Source organism: Anabrus simplex, chromosome 3, assembly GCF_040414725.1.
Source record: "Anabrus simplex isolate iqAnaSimp1 chromosome 3, ASM4041472v1, whole genome shotgun sequence".
NCBI classification, from domain to species: domain Eukaryota; kingdom Metazoa; phylum Arthropoda; class Insecta; order Orthoptera; family Tettigoniidae; genus Anabrus; species Anabrus simplex.
Window position 1 is genome coordinate 308431301 of NC_090267.1, and position 21666 is coordinate 308452966.

The window sequence follows — 21666 nt, forward strand, 5'->3', positions numbered from 1 at the left end:
TGGTATTTGAAAGTGCTTAAATACGCCAGTCTCGTATTTATAGATTTACTGGCACATACTAGCTAGGATACCTCGGCGTCTCCAGCAAGCATAAAGGTAGTTAGTGAGTCGTAAAACAAACATTATTTTTTCCTGGCCTTCTCCCAATGTCTTGGATTCGGCATTTCGTGCTAATATGGCCCAGTTTTACGGACGGATACCCTTCCTAATGCCAACCCTATGCGCAAGGGGGTATACACTATTGCATATTTCTATAGTGGTTAGTAGTGTGGTATGTTGTACGTAAATGAGAAGTATTTAAAGATGAGTACAATTACCCAGTCCCCGAGCCAGAGGAATTAACCACACGCAGTTAAAAATCCCGCGTCGGCCAGGAATAGAACGCGGGGTAGTGAGCGCTTCCCGCTAGAGCAGTGCAAAATGACGTTTAGACTCGCTCGAATGTACTTATGAGAAATGGGTCCCGCCCTATTTCGAAGTTTAGACTCGTTGAAAGCTACCTGCTCTAGCGCTCTTGTCAATCACTGAAGATCCTAACTCGAAAAGACGTAACTTGCAGAAAAACTGAACTTCCCATGCTGTGAGCAGAACGAGTCTGGACAGATCGAGCAGCTCAGAAACTCAAGTGCAAGGGTCTCACTCACTGGCATACCGTTGCCAAATATATTAGTTCTCGGCACATCTTTATCGTCAAATATAGAGACAATACGCGACTGTATGTTATCGTCCAGCCTTATGCTTGGGCCATGCAACACTCGTTACGCACACACGTAAAGGAGAAACAAGGCAATAACTCGCTCTTCGACCACCCACTGAGTGAACAACTAAATGGACTGGTGTACCGAGTATGTTATCTAGTTTTGAGTTGAGAATGACATACACAGCTCATTGGTCAAACAGCGCCCACTTCGACTGAACAGCAATGAGTACGGTCAAGTCGGTCCCGACTCGTTCACTCATCTCATGAGCGAGTCTGTTCGTTCAAACAGACGGGCCCGTTCTCTTATCAAACTTGCTGTTGTGAGTATATAGTGTAGTAGAGGCCGAGAGATATAGTCTAATGGAATGAGCTCAGACTCGCTTATTGTACGACTCTACTTCCCACCCCTCATTTGGTTTAGGTATTACTTATATCAAGTATTTAGGAATTTGTGATTTTCAAAACAGTTTTATTTCTATTGAAAGAAAATGAAGTTACCCTCTGGTAATGCTGTAAAAGAGATAGAAAATAACATGCACTTACTCCTATTAATACTCAGCGACTTGTTATAGTTTTATACTGTACATTAATTTGTTAATATCAGGGGCTCGCAGCTGTGAGCTCGCATCCGGGAGATAGTGGGTTCGAACCCCACTGTCGGCAGCCATGAAGGAGGTTTTCCGTGGTTTCCCATTTTCACATCAGGCAAATGCTGGGGCTGTACCTTAATTAAGGCCACAGACGCTTTCTTCCCATTCCTAGGCCTTTCCTGTCCCATCGTCCCCATAAGACCTACAGTGCATAAGAGTCTTGTTTGTACCAACTGACTGCAACGAAATAGCGGTAAAAATGAAATGGCGTATGGCTTTTAATGCCGGGAGTGTTCGAGGACATGTTCGGCTCGCCGGGTACAGGTCTTTATATTTGACGCCCGTAGAAATAGCGGTTAAACTTGTGTATACAATTACTGTGTTGTATTTTATTGCCCATATCTTAATAGATACACTAATAAATGTAAATAATAAAACCAGATCTGTGATCTAACAATTTAACAAAAATACAAACAATGTACCAAAACCGGGCGTTTCAACGTGCAACAATCTTGTTTGTACACTTACAGAAGAAAATGAAAAGTTCACTGAAAAACATTTGTTGCCTTGGTTTTAATACCCCGATGAGTATTCTCTGGTCGTGAGAACTGCCTTGCACCTTCTCTACATGGAATGAACCAGTTTTCTCACATCTTTTTAGGTCGGTTTTTCCCGCATTCTTCGTCAACTCTACTTAACTGCTCAAGTGATTGAGGTTTCATTGCATAAACCCTTATTTTTAGATCGACCCACCGAGCTCGATAGCTGCAGTCGCATAAGTGCGGCCAGTATCCAGTATTCAGGAGACAGTAGGTTCGAACCCCACTGTCGGCAGCCCTGAAGATGGTTTTCCGTGGTTTCCCATTTTCACACCAGGCAAATGCTGGGGCTGTACCTTAATTAAGGCCACGGCCGCTTCTTTCCCACTCCTAGCCCTTTCCTGTCCCATCGTCGCCATAAGACCTATCTGTGTCGGTGCGACATAAAGCAACTAGCAAAAAAAAAAAAAATAGATCGACCCATAAATGTATTATGGGGCTCAAGTCAGGATACTGGGCAGGAGTTCGCACTTGCGTTGGTACGTTTCAAATCAGTCACTGCTTTCAAATATTACTTGTGTGCTTGGGATCATTATCTTGCTGAAAGATGTAGCGAGACCCCAACAATATTTTTACAGCACTCTGTTTGACATTGTTCTTTAAAATGTTTAAATAACCCCATCTGTCCATTATGCCATTGATGATTTCGATATTTCCCACTCCACAATACGCCATGCACCCCCAAATCATAATTGATCTACCTCCATTGTATGTTTATTGGCTGTCTTTACTTTTCTCCGTACATAAACTGTTTCCATGTGAACCGTATAGAGATATTTTGGTCTCATCGGACCAAATAACTTTGTTCCATAACGTACAATTCTTGTTTCCATACTCTCTGCAAAATATCATTTTGGCTTGTCGATTTTTCTTAGTAACGGACGGCCTTTCCCGTGGTCGTCTTACGGTGATAATCATATTTCCACAATACCCTACGAATTATGTGGCTTGACATTTTCTTCTTCGTACTTCCAACAATACGCGGATCTTAGGTGCACTTAATTGTCGATTCTATTTTAGTTGTTTCACAATATAATGTCCATCTCTCCTCTTTAGTATCTTTCTTTTGCTTTCCTTGGCAAATGCTTTGTGGTTCCTCTATAGGCCCTATCTGAATTTGTTCAACACATAGTGTATTGTGGAATGCGGTTTATTAATTTTGCGCCCAATTTCACACAGAGAATACCCTTACAATCCGAGAGATACAATTACATTTTTTAGTTCGTCACTTAACTCTGTTTTTTACCCATTATATAACACACGGCCTGGTGCACTATCTGCGAAATTATACACACTAGCACAGCACAGATAGACACTAGCTAACTAGCAGTGTTCCCAAGCGAATACGAGGCAGTGAACGTGTACAAACAAGACTGTTGCAAGCAAATAGGTAACTACACAACATATTTCACTCCTATTCTTTTAAAAAGATGTACCGAGACTTTTGATCGCTAACATCAAGTTCTCAAAACCTTGTGCAATAACTTATGCAAGTCTTGTGCATTGGTTAAGCACTATTTAGTAATTATAAATACATTATACGTATCTGCTATGTGGGGTGTACAAACAATACTGTTATGCACTGTATCTGTGTCGGTGAGACGTAGAGCAAATAGCAAAAATAAATTATTCATAAACAAAAAAACAAAAACAAAAATTTATATTAATGGACGAATATTATGTTTTCACAAGACACAGTATTGCAAATACAAATGCACTTTTGGAATATTGAATGAAAAATAAATTACTTTGTGAGAAGTAGCGCCTACGGAATATGAGTCACTTTAATATTAGGCCACCCGTACATCACCTCTAAATAATACATTACAGTCAACTGTTAGGACTTTGTAGCACCTGCCTCTCTGCGAATGACCTCTCGTAAACGATGTCGCACGTTGGAAATCAGTCTTTTGGTATCGACAACCTGGATGCTTCGCCATTCCTCTTCAATTCGTCTTCGAAGTTCTTTCTTAGAACGAACAGGGGTTTCTGCGAACCCTGTGTTTGAGTTCTGCCCACAAATTTTCGATTAGGTTGAGATCTGCGCATTGAGACGGTGTTTTAATCACTTTGGGACAGTTCTACAAGAGCCAACTTTTCACAATAAAAACTCTGTGCTTAGGATCATTTTCCTGATAAAATGTAAATCTCTGATGCCCAGTTTAGCAACACACTTAAGGAGATTTTCCTTCAAGATGAGGAGATAGTGTCCTTTCTTCATAGTGCCATCAATCCTAGTAATTTCACCGACTCCACCTGAAGATACACAGCCCCAGATCATGATACCTCCTCCACCGTGTTTGACAGTGGGCCGTATATTTCAGTTTTCCAGTTCTGTATTTGGCTTCCGCCACACATATACCTTGCCTTCCGAGTCAAAGACATTGAATTTGCTTTCGTCGGCAAAAATTGGATCGTTTCGCCAAGAATCATCTTTCTTGAAGTAGTCTTTTGCAAACTGCAATCTCGTCTTTCGGTTTGCATCGCTCATGAAGGGCTTCTTTCTCGCAGCTCTTACCACTGTATCCTTGTTTCCTCGTGACTCGGTTCAGGACGGCCTTTCTTACCGCACTCCTGGAATAGTTCCGCTGCTAATTTAGGAGCACTAATCCCGGGTTGTTTCTTAATATTCCTAATCAATATCCGTTCTCCTTGCTCATTGAGTTTCTTAGGCTAGCCTTGCTGAGGAAGTGATTCGAGCCTATCTTCCTCATCAAATATTATTATGTCTCCTATTGTGCTCCTTGGTATGTTCAAAAGCTTGCTTATTTGTCTCTGAGACATCCCTTTAGCATGATGGAATAAAATAAGTTGATGTTGCTCATACGTAGTATTCTTTTCTTTCAGACCCATTTTACTGACGTTCTGCAGCAGCACTTCGATACATTGATTACGGAGAACTGCGCTTGAGTAAACAGCCGTGGTAGTAGTGGTCAACACATGGGGTGGCCGAATATTAAAGTGGCGCACACCGATGATACTTTCAACATCTATAGAAACTACAGAAGACCATGCATTAGTTTCTAATACATACATGTGGAACACTTCAACACATACATCTATCGAATATTCTTATACTTCTTTTCAACGTATAATACAGGCGGTATTAATAAACGAATCGCTCTGGACGAATATTAATGCGAGTAAGTATAGGTGCGATGACAATATTGCTGATCTGAAAGCGGAATTGAAGAAAAGAGGTGGAAATAAATAACAGCTAATCGATTTTTTACTGATTGTATTAAACTTGGAATTCTTTTTTTTTTTGTTAGGTGCTTTACGTCGCACCGATGCACATAGGTCTTATGGCGACGATGGGACAGGAAAGGCCTAGGAATGGGAAGGAAGCGGCCGCAGCCTTAATTAAGGTACAGCCCCAGCATTTGCCTGGTGTGAAAATGGGAAACGTGGAATGCTGTCACCGCAAGGTAGTCTTTTGAAAACATGCCTGATTTAAAAAATATATATTTTATTAAAGTGTAGAAGCGTACATAAGTACGGCATTGGTAGGACTGCTGTAACTGGATATTACTAGTCGGTCTGAATGTGATTTCCCTTCAGCGCCTTGCCTTGTTTCAGCTCATAACACAGAAGCAAACATTTCAGACTTGGAGATGTTGAATTATTTCGTTCTTAGAAAGACTGAAAATGGTGATGTTCCGGTTTCAAATGATAGGTCACTCTGTGATTCAGGTTACAAACTACTCAATGATAGGTTTATTGAGTTTGTGAAGTGCTTAGTACAATCCAACGCAATATTGTTCTAAAGGACAGGTCAGGTTTAAGTAGACCTTGATATTGCAGGTCATACCTTAATTTCTAAAGTCTTTCCTGCGAATCGCATGCAGCCACTCTTTCCGTAAAGGCTTAAGACACAGATAGTACGAATCTACTCGACCTAGCCTCTGGCACATTGGAACGCTGCAATAGTCAGACAATGCAATTTTTTTCGTTTGTTGTCGCTATTTCGCATTAAAAACTAAACAGGGCACAACTTCGTCTGTCAACTAAGCATATCGCCAACTACTCGTGAAACATCCGTCGGAAGTGTTCCATTTCATTCCTATTTAGCAAGCATTACTGTGACAATTGTTGTTCCTCCCGGGGAAGAAAATAATAATGTATTTCTGAAAGGTCAATTGAGATTCTAGGAATTGCACTTTTAACAGAAAAACAATGAGATTATCAGACCTTCATAACATTAACTCATCGAAGAATAAGGGTAGCGGCAAAGGAAAGGGAAGGGTCATGAAGGGCACGAAAATGAAAGACTCTCGAGGTCTCGCTAACATAATATCGTCGAGATCAGAAGAGAACAAGAGTTGACCAACTGAGGTCAATCTGGCACAAGTAACAGGAACCAATGTCAGACTCAATTACGGGATCTATGGATGCTAATATACTCTGCTCCCAACTTGAGAGACTCTGCGGGACTATCCGATTAAGTCACATCTTACGGCAGGTAGGGGATAACATGGATGTATTCTACCACCCTCCCACCACAGAGGCACCCGTGCCATGGTGAAAAGCCAGTGATAATGTAACTCAGCTATCACGCCCAAAACATATTATTAAGACAGTAACATGATAAAAATAACGCAATTCTAAAAGTAGCCGTGGTGTGATATTCTGTAAAGCCGCAGACAAGGGCGTAAAAAATATTTGTGGACATTCTTACAGAAAATTGCCTTCTCTTAATAATAATAATAATAATAATAATAATAATAATAATAATAATAATAATATGCCTTTGTTGGCAAGATGTAGTGTTTACAGTGCACTATGTCTTCTGGTATGGGCTGTATCAAATTTGTTACTTTCATTGACCTGTCTCAGTCTCATCCTTGTCTTTGACAATATGAAAGTGACTGACTTATGAGTGATGCTAGTAATATCATTGCTTATGCAGCCAGTCCCTGTTATGCATGGTGTGAAAATATCGCTCATAGGGTCGGTTGGTGCATGCATTTCAGTGGGCTTGGCAGACTGATACGTAATAATAGCAACGGCTGGCTCGGTGAGGAAAGCAACGGGAAACTACCTCACTCCTCATTTCCCTAGTATGCCTCTTCAGTGACGCCTAGGCTATTTATGACAGCTGTTGGCGGAGCGGCAGAGGATCAAACCAGCCTTCGGGCTGAATACCCAACATACATACAACAATAATAATAATAATAATAATAATAATAATAATAATAATAATAATAATAATAATAATAATAATAATAATTGTACCGGGAGGTACACCTCTACGCCGCCATTTAAATCTTGCGCCTGATAGTACTCCTCTACAGGAGAAACAGTGAACTTGAAACTGGACCAACTTATAAATTCTCTCTGAAGATGGCACCACTAAAAATTTTGTTATTGTGAAGTTTCCAGTACTGTGTGAATTTCAACTTGTTTTGTTTTCCATTTAACAAGAAGCTTGAACATTCTCTCATAGATGTCACTACAAACAAACTTTGATCATGCACCCTGGTGCGAAGTGAAAGAACCTTTTTGGAAAAATTTTGTATTCATAAGATTTTTTCTTACTAAATTTTGTTCATTCATCTTTAGGTTGGCAATATTTATATTTTCTTTCCGCCAGTTTTGAATTTAGCCAATCAAGAATTTCTGTAATTAACTTTCAGCCTATCACAGGTTTCCTCTTCGATTTTGTGTGTAACGTTTGTATCCTCCAATAAAATTCTGTGGTTGTGTCTTGATTATTCATGAAAGGTCTCGAACCTTCTCCGAGGGTTTATAAACTGCTGATTTTCACGTCTCTTGGCCATTGGATCAACATCTAACTAAGTGTGTGTGTGTGTGTGTGTGTGTGTGTGTGTGTGTGTGTGTGTGTGTGTGTGTGTGTGTGTGTGTGTGTGAAGCAGGAGGCGGGTGGTGCCTCTTTCATCAGGCAGCAGTTCTTCAGCAAGGTAATGGCCGTTTAACATCTTTATTTCTTGCTAGCTCCGCAGTTTAACCCGAGGGATAGGTCCGAAACTTTAATATGTAACCAACTTCTCTGAAAATGTAAGTTCTGCCGGCTAATGTGAAAATTTCATAAAATCTCTAACTGTAATTCGGGGATAGAGAGTGATTTACCCTCTCGAGCTCCCCTTCATATTGGTTTGAGGTGACTACGTTTTGTAACTGGTTTTCTTCCTTTCCGTCATGTTTTAAGTTATTCATATACGAGTCACCTCCATAGTTTGGGAATAGCCCCTGTTTCATCGGTCTAGTGCCTTTTAGGTTTTAGAATGCATATTTAGGAGTGCAAGTACACGCCTCCATTCAATTTGGTGTTTCGGGCCATTTACTTAACCTGTTCTTTTTCTGCTAAGGCCCAGTAGGTTGGGTACACGATACCCCTGTTTCATTTTGTAGGTTGTGCCTTGATGGCAAGTAATTGTAATTTCCGATAGTGCCTTGAATAGGCTTGAAAACTGAGAGCCGGTTACCTCTTCTTCAAAGTAAGATTAATATTGTGAGTTGGGAGCCAGGGCTCCAGGTATTAGAGGATTTCTGCCCTTAAGTAAAGTTATGATCTTTGTAAAGTTAAGTGTATAGCTCAGGAATTGTTAAGCGAGGGCTTGAAGCCCAAGTTCTGTTGATACCACCATTCTTGTCTTTCCTAGACTTGTTTATTGCTACTGGTACCTGTTACATTGTAATTTGTTGATTTTTTAAGAAAAAAAATATAACCTTTGTTAAAGTTTTAAATTATCTTTGATTTTGTAGTTAGACCCATTCACCGCGGCACCTTCTTTCACCTCTGCGGGTCCACGGGTAACCCCTTAATAATAATAATAATAATAATAATAATAATAATAATAATAATAATAATAATAATAATAATAATAATAATAATCATCATCTATATAAATAAAGTTGTAGGGGTCCGCTGCCTGTAATTTCGTTTGTTTTGCCAATTTTACAGACATTTATCCGTTTTAGGTCAACTCAAGACCGTATCAGTGGTTTTTATTTTTCGTGTCTCTGTTTGTTCCACCATCACGGCGAAACGGCTGGATAGATCTCGACTAAACTTGATATTTAGAGTATACTCATCCCGGGAAAGGTTTTGATATGCATATTACTTAAAAATCTCTGAATGATGGGGTGTTTATAGGAAAACCAGAAGAGTTTTCTTCCATTTTCTCTTATACTATTGACTTTGTGTAAAATCCGTGGACTATATGTGAAACGTACCTTCGTTATAAACAACTTTTGTTATGTACATAATTTCGCTTACTCTTCAAATGACGGAGAAATTTACTATTTTCTGCGGGTCTCTTGCTCTGCACTATGTGTCCGACACACCAACAACGAACCTCCAGGTTACTATGGCAACGTCTCTGGACTGCTTGCTAGCAGGGAAGTAACGTATTGCTATTTTCGTCATCATTCCTGTAAACTCGTGGTTGTTCCTTGATTAGAAAGCAAGAGAGACGTTAATCGACCATTCTGCGGGATATTGGCGGAATACCGTTGGATGTTACAATCGTCCTCGAATAGCATTAAGGGGAGTTGTTAATATTTGAATAGTACAGCGGAGTGTAGCCTATTATTTCACACCGTATGGTGTTTTCTGGCATTTGCTATAATTTTTACTGTATTTCTATCCTACTTCTGTTTTCCGCTTTAATTTCTTGCCCTTGCCTTTGCCTTGCCTATTTAGACTTAAGTAATAACACCATAAGTTACCTTTTTTATCTGTTTGTCTAAGAATCCCTGCGCCTAAATTTCTCTATATATCCGTAACTCATACTTTCAAAATTTATTGAGGGGCATTTTATTTTCCGAAACATCCACTTCGTATTTACATATTTGTCCTATCCGGCTGTCATCAGTTATAATCCTATTTTCTATTAAGTTCAACTTTCTTAACTGTATTACTTTCTTCCTTAATTACTCCGCACATATGCAACTGCTTAATCCCGAAACCAGGACACACTTTTCTTTGAGGAAAAGTTCCAAGCTGTTCAAACGTATAACTTTTGGCTCCGAAAATATTAAGATATGGATTCATTTTAATGACGGTGCAGACCTTCGTTTCGGGGTGGTTAGTGGCTAAACGGTAAGTCTTATTACAAAATAGATAGCACAATCGTTTCGGGATAGTTAGTGGCACAATCACCGCTCAATTTGGAGAGATCTACAACTTTTATCCTACGACTTATTGTCGTGTCTGGATTGTTGATACGTTCGTGTCTGGATTGTTGATACGTTATATAGCGCAGCATTTTTCGATTATAATCAAATATCTACAACTCGATTGTGGCTGGCATTAGGAAAAGGGGCCTATCCTTATAATGAAAACTTTCCATCTCTATTGTGAATGGTGGTTGCCAAGCGAGCCTGCCATTATAGTAGAAACTCCCGAACTCGATTGTGATTGGCAGTGGAAATGTGGCCTGCCATTATCAACAAAACTTCCCCGATGTCTACCTTATATCGGAAACAACGTATGACGTCCTCCCTGTTTTGTTCCTCGGATAGCGCTAAGATATATGCAATTTAATATAATCTGCCTTTACAGTAATTTACGGAGAAATCTTTATGCAGTGTAGAATACCGTAGCGAAGCGCGGGTACATTTGCTAGTCCTAAATATAACATAAGATGTTATCTGTAATAATAAAAGGAAGTCTTTTTTGTCTGTCTACCTGTGTGTGCGCGTTGACCAGCCAAATCTACGACATGCAGAGATGTGAAATTTTTATCACACGTAGATGAAAAAGGATCCAAATGCACCTCGAAGCCTGATTTTTAATTTTCATTTTCGCTGGTGAGTTATGAATGAAAAGCCGACAGAAAACGTGTGTTGGGATATGATAATCCAGCCTGCTGTCAATGACGCTTAGACTAAGTACGTAAGATAGGTAATACAAATCAAGGGGCCATTTTAGGTCCTTGGCGTAAGAAGCCAATTTTGGTTCCCGACACGAGGGGCCATATTCAGTCCGTATTATCCGGAAGAGTTTGTCTGTGTGTATAAGGAAAATGTCTGTGATGCCCAGCAAAATCTACGGCACGCAGAGATCTGAAATTTTTAACGTAGGCGTATCCTTAGATGATTTTTATGCAGGTGAAGACCTCTTTTCATTATTTATTTATTTAGTTAGTTAGTTAGTTATTTAGGCAAGTAGGTAGTTAGTTATTTCATATTTACCCGAAATTAATTTCATACACTTAAGTTGCCAGTTTAAGTCCATGACATAGGAATCTATTTTCGTTCAGTCCGTGATATCCGGAAGTGTTTGTCTGTGTGTATGGGTACGATGCCCAGCAGAGATCTGATATTTGTGTCACAGTGGCGGCGGTGGCGGTGATTATTGTTTTAAGAGGAAGTACAACTAGGCAACCATCCTCTATATAACACTAATCAGAGAGAAAAAATGGAAGGGATCCGACACTTCGAAAAATGAAGATATCGGCCAAAGAAAGACAAGGGCCACGACGGGCGTGAAAATGAAAGACTCCCTAGCCCTCGCAAACCTAATAGCGTCGGGGTCGGAAAAGAACAAGTGTTGACCAAGAGAGGTCGGATAGAATAGAAGAAAGTGAGGAGCCTGGCACAAGTGGAAGCAATGCCAGGACTCAGCTGAGGGCCCCGTGGTCGCCATCCCACGCTCCAAAGTTCAGAGCTCCTGAGGCCCCTGTTAGTCGCCTCTTACGAGAGGCAGGGGATATCATGGGCGTTATTCTACCGCCCCCACCCACAGGGGAATTTGTGTCACAGGTTGGCACAGCATTTCACCGATCACCTATGGCTGTGTCAAAGAGCAATTGAACTGTTAACGTATGGAAGATACTTGATACAGATTATCCGGAAGCTCTATAAAAAATAAGTTTGATTTTTATATTACAGGGTCATTGTTTGAATAGTATTTGTACCATTCACAAACGGGATAAGCACTGAAAGCAACAATATAATTATGGAATATAATTAATGGAATTTACGTAAAAGGATGCATGTTAAAACACGTTTTTTTAAATTTGATTTTAAATTCATGGTTTAAAAACACCTAACGGTTGAATAAAGGAACGCAGGTGACGCCGCGGGTACATGCCATTAATAGAATATTACTGCTTGTTGTACACTGAGCATGTATCGGGACGCAACTAAAGGCAGTCTGGTGATTTGTTATGAAGTACTTTTATTTGAATTAAAAGATTTCAGAGTTACAGAGAGGTTTTTAACTTCAGCCAAATACATTAGACACCTTTTGCTTCCACCGCTCACCAGAGCATCTCAGCGGGTGAAAGCGCTAGCCGTTAGGAATGTAGCCTATTCATGGAATCAGGAGACAGATCAGGGCGAATCTCCCAGTCGGTCTTCCTTGAAATGCTTATGCGTAATTTTCCATTTAAGCTCCAGATAAATACTAGGATGGTATCTCTCCGAGCACTAACATACAATTACGTGCATTACCCACACCCGAAAATCGCGGGTTATCTGGCACAATTTATTTAATCGCAAAGCAAATTGTAAAAAATAAAATAAAAAATGTTCGATGTCTCTCCTCAGCCTCTACGTCAATTAGTGTGTGTCAATTCGCGCAGCCAGAAGACATTTCTTGTACTTCCAATAGATTACACAGCGTGTTCTTTTTTACAGATCCCAGACGTAATCTACATTCCCTTCGGTTTATTATATATTTTCATTCGCTGTCCTCCGTCTTCCACCTCAACAAAGTTTCTTTCGAAAAGTGAAAAAGCAAAACGATTGTTGGACTTGCACCATTAATGTATACCGATAACAATGTTCAACCTAATGCATTCAACAGTATCAAGCTCGAAGCGCGAGCCCACCGGATCGTATACTCGAAATGTTCCTTTAACACGTAAAAGCGTTATTATCTGGAGTAGTAGGGCTATGTGTTTTCCAAAACAAACGACCGACATTTCTGGGCTGAGTCAGCACCCGAGGTCATTGACCCCTGGCAAGGTCATTGACACCTAGCATACATTCATACTGTGCCCGCCGGATTTTGCATAAGAGAGCAAGCCTAACCTCACAGACACCATCTTCGAGTGCCTAACCTCACTTTTACGGCCAGGTGCCCTTCCCGACGCGGATATTGCGTAAGAGAGCAAGCCTAACCTCACAGTCGCTATCATGGAGGGGCTTAACTTCACAGGGCCTAGTTTTACGTGTAGATGCCTTCCCAACGGCAACAGTGGCCATCCTGGGGCCTAAAATCACAGGGCCTAGTTTTACCGGCAGATGCCCATCCCGACTGCAACAGTGGCCATCTTGGAGGGGCCTAACTTCACGTTTACGGCTAGATACCCTTCCCGACGCCATCTTATGTAGTAGGGCAATGGGGATTCTCGCGACGCCATCTTGAGTAGTAGGGCAATGTGTATTCGCATAAGAGAGCATGCCTAACCTCCTGGAGGGGCCTAACTACACAGGGCCTAGTTTTACGGTTAGATGCTCTTTCCGTCGTCAATTTGGAGGTGCCTAACTACACAAGGCACAGTTTTATGTTTAGACGACCTTCCCGTCGCCATTTTGGTTCTCCCACCAGAGGAGGCACATATGTCCTAACCTAGTTTTACGGCCAAATGCACTTCTCGTCGCCATTTTGGAGGGGCATAACTACACAGTCACCATCCTGTGCTCAGTTTTACGGTCAGATGCCCTTCTCTCCTCAAAGACGACATTTTGGAGGGCCCAACTACACTGTCGCTATCTTTGGCCCAGTTTTACGGATAGATGCCCTTCCCGTCACCATTTTCGGAGGGGCCTAACGACAGTCGCCAACTTTGGCCCAGTTTTACGGACAGATTCCCTTCCCGTCACCATTTTGGAGGGGCCTAACCGAGCAGTCGCTATCTTGGGGTCCAGTTTTACAGTCAGATGCCCATCTTTCCTCCTCCTCATCTGGCCTCGTCCCCCTTGGTGTAGTGACAGAGCTATGACGTAATAAGCGCGGGCGATTTATAATTCCGTTTGAATATGCACTGATTACGTCGTTATTGTTATGCAAGATTATATTTGTTCGCTATCAAGGTTACTCTCTAGTAAACTCAAGCCTTTATAGATGGTATAAGTATGAATTACTATGATAGAGAGTAGAGCGCTTTATTCCATCATGACAAGAACACTAATAGTTGACGTACAAGGCTTCAAAGTGAACGGCAACAAATTTGTGTTCAAAGAGGTGGCTGTGATGGACTGCACTGTGTTATGGGCGCCAAAAACTCGTCAGTTTAGTATTTAGTCCACCTTTTCCTTACTGTTTGCAAACAGATGAATGCAAAAGCAGGCATAATGGATAGAAACAATTTAGATCTGCAGTGGGAAGCAAAAGGAATACCTTATCGCTTTCTAGCTATGATCATGAACGCTCATTTGTCAAGAGCACAACTTGTTTTCTAAAGGGTTGTGAAAAGAAGGAATGGATGCGTGAATATCTACCATCAACGTGTGAAATTACCGATATGCATGAATTAGGATGTCCATCATTTAGAACTCTCACGAGGAGCATAGTGGAGAAACAATTAAACAGTCTTTACGACATGTGTGCTTGCTCTTTGAATGGTTGTGTTGCAGTGCCTGCCGGGAGGTGAACAACATATGCAAATTGCAGTGTCAAAATGACGTCAATGTGAAAGAAACATCTGTAAAGACATCATGTCATTTCTATCTGATACTAAGTGTAACGCAGTTGAAAAGGCAACCGGAAAGTTTTTTTGCTAGGGGTTTTACGTCGCACCGACACAGATAGGTCTTATGGCGACGATGGGATAGGAAAGGCCTAGGAGTTGGAAGGATGCGGCCGTGGCCTTAATTAAGGTACAGCCCCAGCACTTGCCTGGCATGAAAATGGGAAACCATGGAAAACCATCTTCAGGGCTGCCGATAGTGGGATTCGAACCTACTATCTCCGGATGCAAGCTCACAGCCGCGCGCCTCTACGCGCACGGCCAACTCGCCCGGTTCGTAAAGTTTTATGCATGGAAAAAGAAACTAAACACTTTTAAGAAGAAGAATTGAATGCATTACCAAAGGCATTTGTGGTTAATGAAGTTGCGAATGCTGTAAAGATGATCTGGGATAAGGTGTCTCATGAGTGGACTAAGATCCTGAAACAACCGTCTACTTTAATTCACCGATCGAACTCGGTCATCACCCACATAGTCTTGGACTTGCGTCATTTGAAAGCTACAATAAAATCTATAATGTGCGTGATGGCGTAAACACGTTCTATTACGATGAGTATGTGCTAAAGCCACCATCAGGCAGTTATTCAGTAGATGATATTCATGACTACATTAAAAGTACGTTAATTGAACAGTTTGGTGAAGAGAGTTTTAGTGGTAATATTTACAAGTTCTGAATTACTTTGAGCAACATCACATATAAATGTGTTATTGAGCCATCATTCAAGACTGACTTCGAATCACAACCCGATTCGATTGGACCATTGCTTGGATTCTCACCAAGAAAACTCATACCGAACGTACGTTACGAGTCTGATCAACCTGTAACACTTTTCAATGATCATCATGTATACATTACTTGTAATATTATTACAGACTTAAATAGTAATCAACAACCTTCACACGCCCTGAACGACTTTTTTTATTACAGAGGAAAGTGGTTATACTATTCGTGAGAAACCGTCCATAGCTCTTTATCATCTTGTGTCTGTAAAACACATTAGTAACATCACTCTTAGGCTTGTGAATACATATAATCAGCTTATTAATTTCTGTCGGTCACACCTACGTAGCTTACAAACTTCATCTTAAACCAGTATGAAAATCTATCAAACACGGTGTACATCCCGGAAACATACTACATGTTTGCGAAGACTCAGCGAGTTAACAGATGACCATAAGCAGTTTCTCCGAGATTTAGGTTATACGCTACAACAAAATGGAAGAAATGCTAGACATTATGAACACAGTAGAAACTCATGAAGGTGTAGTAGGAAGTGAGCTTCATTCTTATCAACCTTTTACTTTGGACTCAAAATAACAATCATTAATCAGCAAGATGTATGCACCCTACCACACGAAAGCTACCTCCATATTGAAGGACGCTTAGATAAGGCAGATGGAAGTGGACCAAGCACATCTCAACTAAACCACCATGGTCTAGCATTTCTTTTTTCTGAAGCGCGTTATGAAATAAATAATGTGGAAATAGATAGATCGAAGAATGTTGGAATTACAACTGCAAAGAAACTCTGCCCTTCTTATAGTGATGAAGAAAGTAATATTTACGGATAGCAGAATGGTGTCCGAAAGCTAATAACAACTGGATGATTAATCAGGACGGTACTCTTTCTGGTACGTTACTATTAAAACATATTTTCGGCTTTGCAGGTGATTTTAGACGTATTATAATCAACGCAAAACAAGAGCTAATTCTAATCCGTGATCGAAGTGATAACAATTCTCTTAAAGCAGCAGAAAGACCAGTAGACTGGAAAATTTCACTTCATCGTATACTGTCGAGGATTCCACATGTAACATTATCTGATCGAGTTCGATTGTAGAAAATAAAATACCATTACCAATACGTTTTCGAAGTTGGGAGCTGCATGAATAACCTGTGTTACCACCTACAAACAAGCATAGCCGGACTGTTAAAACGTCACGTTTTACTGAAAAGTCTTTGTATATTATTTTTAGATTTCAAACCCATCGTAAATTCAACCATGGAAAAGTTTGATAACTGTAAATTAAGAAATATTAGACTACTATATCTCAGCGGAATTACGTATCCCTACGAAAACATGGACATTCATTTTTGAGAAAATGAATTTTGGGTTGCTCTATGACATGTTTTGTAAATTCCAATCATCAAATTACGCTATTTTCGCCTGAAGAATTTAAAAATAAAGTACCGATTGTAGTTATAGACTGCTCTTATCATGAAGAATCTCCTGTCGATATACGTTTAGAATTTGAAACATCTGAAAACATTCCTGCTAACACAACAGCCTATTGTCTTATTATTCATATGGGTGACGTCACTTACCATCCGCCAACGAATATTGTTACAATAGTACGGGCCGAATTCATAGACAGCACTTATACATAAGTGCCCCCTTGTAAGCCAGGTTTCATTTCATATTACCCACTTAAGTGTCCCACTTACTGCTATAAGTGGACCTTCCACGCACTCTTAAGTGACTCACTTACGTTCCAGCAAGATGGAGGATAATGATTTTGCTGAATATGTTGCATTTCATTCACAGAATGATTTGAAAAAAATGAAAAATCCTGTCGATAGGTAATGTGACGAACAATAATCTTTAACCTTCTTTAAATTATTTAAAGAAGGTTTCGTTTTACTAACGTGAGAATTATGAATATTCTTGTATCTCTGTGTGAGAGAGTGAACATAACCTCTAGAGGACTCACTATCTCACCATTAATGAAGATATTGTTTTGAGATTTTATGCTACCTCTTAATTTCAGGTAGTTATTATTATTGTTGTTATTATCATCACCATCGTCATTACCGGTATTTCGATTAAATTTGAAACGTGTTACAAGTTGGTAAGTTATCAAGACTGTAGACCACCTATGGAATAGTAAAGAACTACACTGAGTTATAAAAAATGAACGTGTGGCACTAGCACCATTTATTTTAAGGATGATTTGTGCTAATTATATCAGGTTAGTCAACCAATCGTTTGTCGGGATTATATCAGAAGTTTCTGAACTTATGGCATCGCACATCAAAACATACTATTGACATTTTATTGGGGAAGTAATTACGCCTATTACAACGTAACGGCTACGGATGTATTTGTCAAATCGCGTTGTAAGGCTAGATATTCTACATTTGGATGAATATTTGTATAGATTCGAGTACCTGGATAACTATAAACACATTATATTAAGAAGAAAATACACTCTGGACATTTTCGTAGTTTGCGTTGTCCACAACAAGTTTTTCCCACGTCATTCATATTCTGATGAGAAACTGTGTCTGTCTGGCTGCTTGTTCTTTATTATGCGCATGTCCTTGCAGGTGCCCCCTCAGCTCGCTTTTTGTTATCCATTCTGATAACCAAATACAATATAGACGATCTTTTAACTTCAAAAATGTCGCGCGCGGTCGCGCGAAGTCCTTCGATATACAAAACAATATATAGTTGGGGACAAAACATGACGACCTCAGTTCCTAGAAGCGAGCTGGAAGCCAGTAGTCAATCACACCCTGCACCCTGCTGAGTTAACGAGTTCTAAGTAATCCTTGTTTGTTTTGGAGAGGTTGCCAAACCACTTTCTTCCTCACTCTCTGTAGTATTTACCCTTTCTTCGTGTACAGTGCAGTAGCCGATTTGGCAACATTGGCTGCAGTAGAGGTAGTAAATCCTATTAGTCGCTAATAGACACCGAGCTGCCGCTGGAAAGTAGTGGTGTGAGGCGAGGTCATGTTTTGTCCCCAACTATATCATCCCACTATTCGGTAGCCAGATCTACACGATCCAGGAAGCATGGGCATAATATACAGCATTGCCACATCTCTAGTGAATACATACTGTATCAATGAGTGTGCTCTCTGCGAAATGTAAACTCATATTAAGTGAATACTTATAAGTGTTCCCTTATACATAAGTGGAACCTTTAAGTAATAAGTACTGACTATGAATTCGGGCCTATAAATATGGATAGCCACTTATCACAAGCATTAGTGTGTGCTTCTACAACGTACACTATGGAACATAAAGAAGAAAAAGACTACACGGTTACAAACAATCGTCTTGATAACAAACAAAACTGTGAATGCGTATCCTGTTCGCCTACCAGCGTAACTAAAACGCAACATCTTATTTATCTCACACAAATAAGTGAGGCTATTAAGATGTTCTATAAATATAGAACCTTATATCAGATGCCTACACATCTGATTCAATGTTTGCCACCAGGATTTTTATCTTCGTAGGCTGTTCCTTTCGTAGATGCTTTTTTGGACATCCTTCCTCTCCACAATAAGATGTCAATCGATGTAGCTTTATGCAGACCCTGTCGACGTCATTACAAGCATCGAGGTAAAAAATTGTTCAGATGATTGGGATGGACCTAATCCGAAGATTATAAACTGTACACAGTGTATGGATGAACTTTTCCCCTTCATTATAGTACCTGATAATAATTCAGAAATGAACAAAACACATGAAAAACAACAAGGTAAAAACTGCATCAACTTCTTTGTAAAGCATAACATACATAGTACAATATATTTAAAAATAATTTCATAAACAATAAATGTTTTGTTTAATTTGAATGTTGCAGGGGGCAATGCAATTTTGGAAGCAAGCTACCTCTTCGCAGTAAGCTGTTAAGTAGTACAACAACCTTGTCGGCAACATAACCAAGACTGTTTTATATGGCCTAACCGGTAGTAGTTTAATTTTGTAAATAATTACACAATAAATATTTCATTAAATTCAAAATTTTCTACTTACTGCATTCCCTTTGCCTACTCACACTTATCGAAATATTCACACTCATACAATCTATAAAGCTTGAGTGTACTAGAGAGTGACCTTGATAACGAACAAGTCTAAATATGCATAACCATGACGACGTTATCGCAGCATGTTAAAACGGAATGCCCTTAGTCTAGCACATGCTCAGTCCCGTCGGAGACAACTCTGGCACAGGTAGACTATAAAATAGAGATGACTTTAGGAGAAGGAAGAGGAGGATCGTGTATACGGTGAGACAAACGTTTGCGACGGAAAGACCAGCGTCTCAACCGTCTGAGCCATTCAGTCTAGCAGGGTAAGGTAGGTTGTAGTATACAATTTCTAAGTACTAGATTGTGTGTCCAATCCTTTCCGCAAAAGGCCACATAACGCTGTTGTTGGTTCTTTGTCCGTCGGATTGAGACATAAAGCCTTACGCAGACCTCTCGATGCTATTCGACAGGAGAAGGCTATGTGCTACTATCGGGTTTTACCCTCTCTCCATATATCATAACATTCATTTTATCGTCTGGCGTCAGGAAGGGCATCAGGTAATCGATCTTAACAGATTCATCTCATTCACAAAAAACCGACACCGTAGAAAAACAAGACAAGGAATAGACACACTCCATGCACCCTTAGCCATCAGTCCGCATTTCAAATCACTCACGCTGTGGCGTTACAGCTCTGTCAGGAGGCCTGCGCGTTCGGTTGTGTGCATTTTAAAATCGCCCCGCTTATTACGCCACAGCTCTGTCACTACACCAAAGAGGGACTAGACCAGATGAGTAGGAGGCGGAAAGGGCAACTGACCGTAAAACTAGACCCCAAGATGGCAACTGTGCGGTTAGGCCCAGGCCCCTCCAAAATGGCGGGGAGAGGGTATCTGTTAGTAAAACTGGACCAAAGATAGCTACTGTGTAGTTAGGTCCCTCCGAAAATGGCGACGGGAAGGGCATCTATACGTAAAACTGAGGCCAAGATGGCGACAGTGTAGTTAGGCCCCTTCAAAATGTCGCCTGTGAGGAGAGAAGGTATCTGACCGCAAAACTGAGCACAAGATGGCGACTGTGTAGTTATTACCCTCCAAAATAGCGACGGGAAGGGCATCTGACCATAAAACTGGGCCCTATGTAGTTAGCCCCCTCGAAGATGGCGACGAGACAGGTATATGGCCGTAAAACTAGGTTAGGCCATATGTGCTCCCTGTGGTGGGAGAATTAAAATGGCGACGGGAAGGTCATCTGACCGTAAAACTGTGCCCTGTATAGTTAAGCCCCTCCAAAATGGCGACGGGAAGGGCATCTGGCAGTAAAACTACGCCCTGTACAGTTAGGCCCCTCCATAAGATTAGGTATGCCCTCTTATGCGAATCCCCCATTGCCCTACTACTCAAGATGGCGTCGCGAGAATCCCCATTGCCCTACTACTCAAAATGGCGTCGGGAAGGGCATCTAACCGTAAAAGTGAAGTTAGGCCCCATGAGGTTAGCTTGCTCTCTTACGCGAATCCACATTGCCCTACTACACAAGATGGCGTCGGGAAGGGCATCTAATCGTAAAATTGAGGTTTGGCCCCTCCATACGGTTAGGCTTGCTTTCTTACGCGAATCCACATTGCCCTACTACTCAAGATGGCGTCGCGAGAATTCCCATTGCCCTACTACTCAAGATGGCGTCGAGAAGGGCATCTAGCCGTAAAAGTGAGGTTAAGCCCCTCCAAGATGGCGACTATTGCCGCCGGGAATGGCATCTTCCCGTAAAACTATGCCCTCTGAGGTTAGGCCCCAAAGATGGCAACTGTTGACGTCGAGAAGGGTATCTGCCCGTAAAACTAGGCCCTGAGAGGTTAAGCCCTTCCACGATTGCGACTGTGATGCTAGGCTTGCTCATGTATGCAAAATGTGACGCCAGGAAAGGCAGCTGTCCGTAAAAGTAAGGTTAGTCCCCTCCAAGATGTGTCTGTGAGGTTAGGCTTGCTATCTTATGCAAAATCCGGCGAGGACAGTATGTACGTATGCTAGGGGTCAATGACCTTGCCAGGTCAATGACCTCAGGTGCTGACTCAGCACAGAAATGCTGACGGTTGTTTGTTTTAGGACAAACATAGCCCTACTGCTATCTGGCTGATTATTAGTCACTTGAAAAATACATATGCATATATATGTAGGAAATTTATTTCTAAACCTTGCATGTACTGTATGCTCTCTTTTTATATGAATAAGAGTTTACGTGTTATTTTGGTTTTTATCGGATAATGTATTCACGAAAGCATAGAAGGGCTTTTCATTTTTCATTTTTTTTTTCTGGAGAACTGCTAAGAGTTAGGCGGAAAATGCTG

At 40.8% G+C, this 21666-nt stretch overlaps 1 protein-coding gene and 1 long non-coding RNA gene across 3 annotated transcripts in view; one reads left to right on the forward strand and one right to left on the reverse strand.

Moving 5' to 3' along the window:
• The window catches only part of LOC136866293 (uncharacterized), a 39884-nt gene extending 20624 nt beyond the window's left edge, over positions 1 to 19260 (forward strand). Inside the window, exons 2-4 of the long non-coding RNA XR_010859527.2 lie at positions 4737 to 5032; positions 5162 to 5317; positions 19151 to 19260. This is a non-coding gene — a long non-coding RNA (uncharacterized lncRNA). The remainder of the gene's footprint in view (positions 1 to 4736; positions 5033 to 5161; positions 5318 to 19150) is intronic.
• Positions 1 to 21666, reverse strand: part of aralar1 (calcium-binding mitochondrial carrier protein aralar1) — a 404690-nt gene that overhangs the window by 317504 nt on the left and 65520 nt on the right. The window lies entirely within an intron of this gene.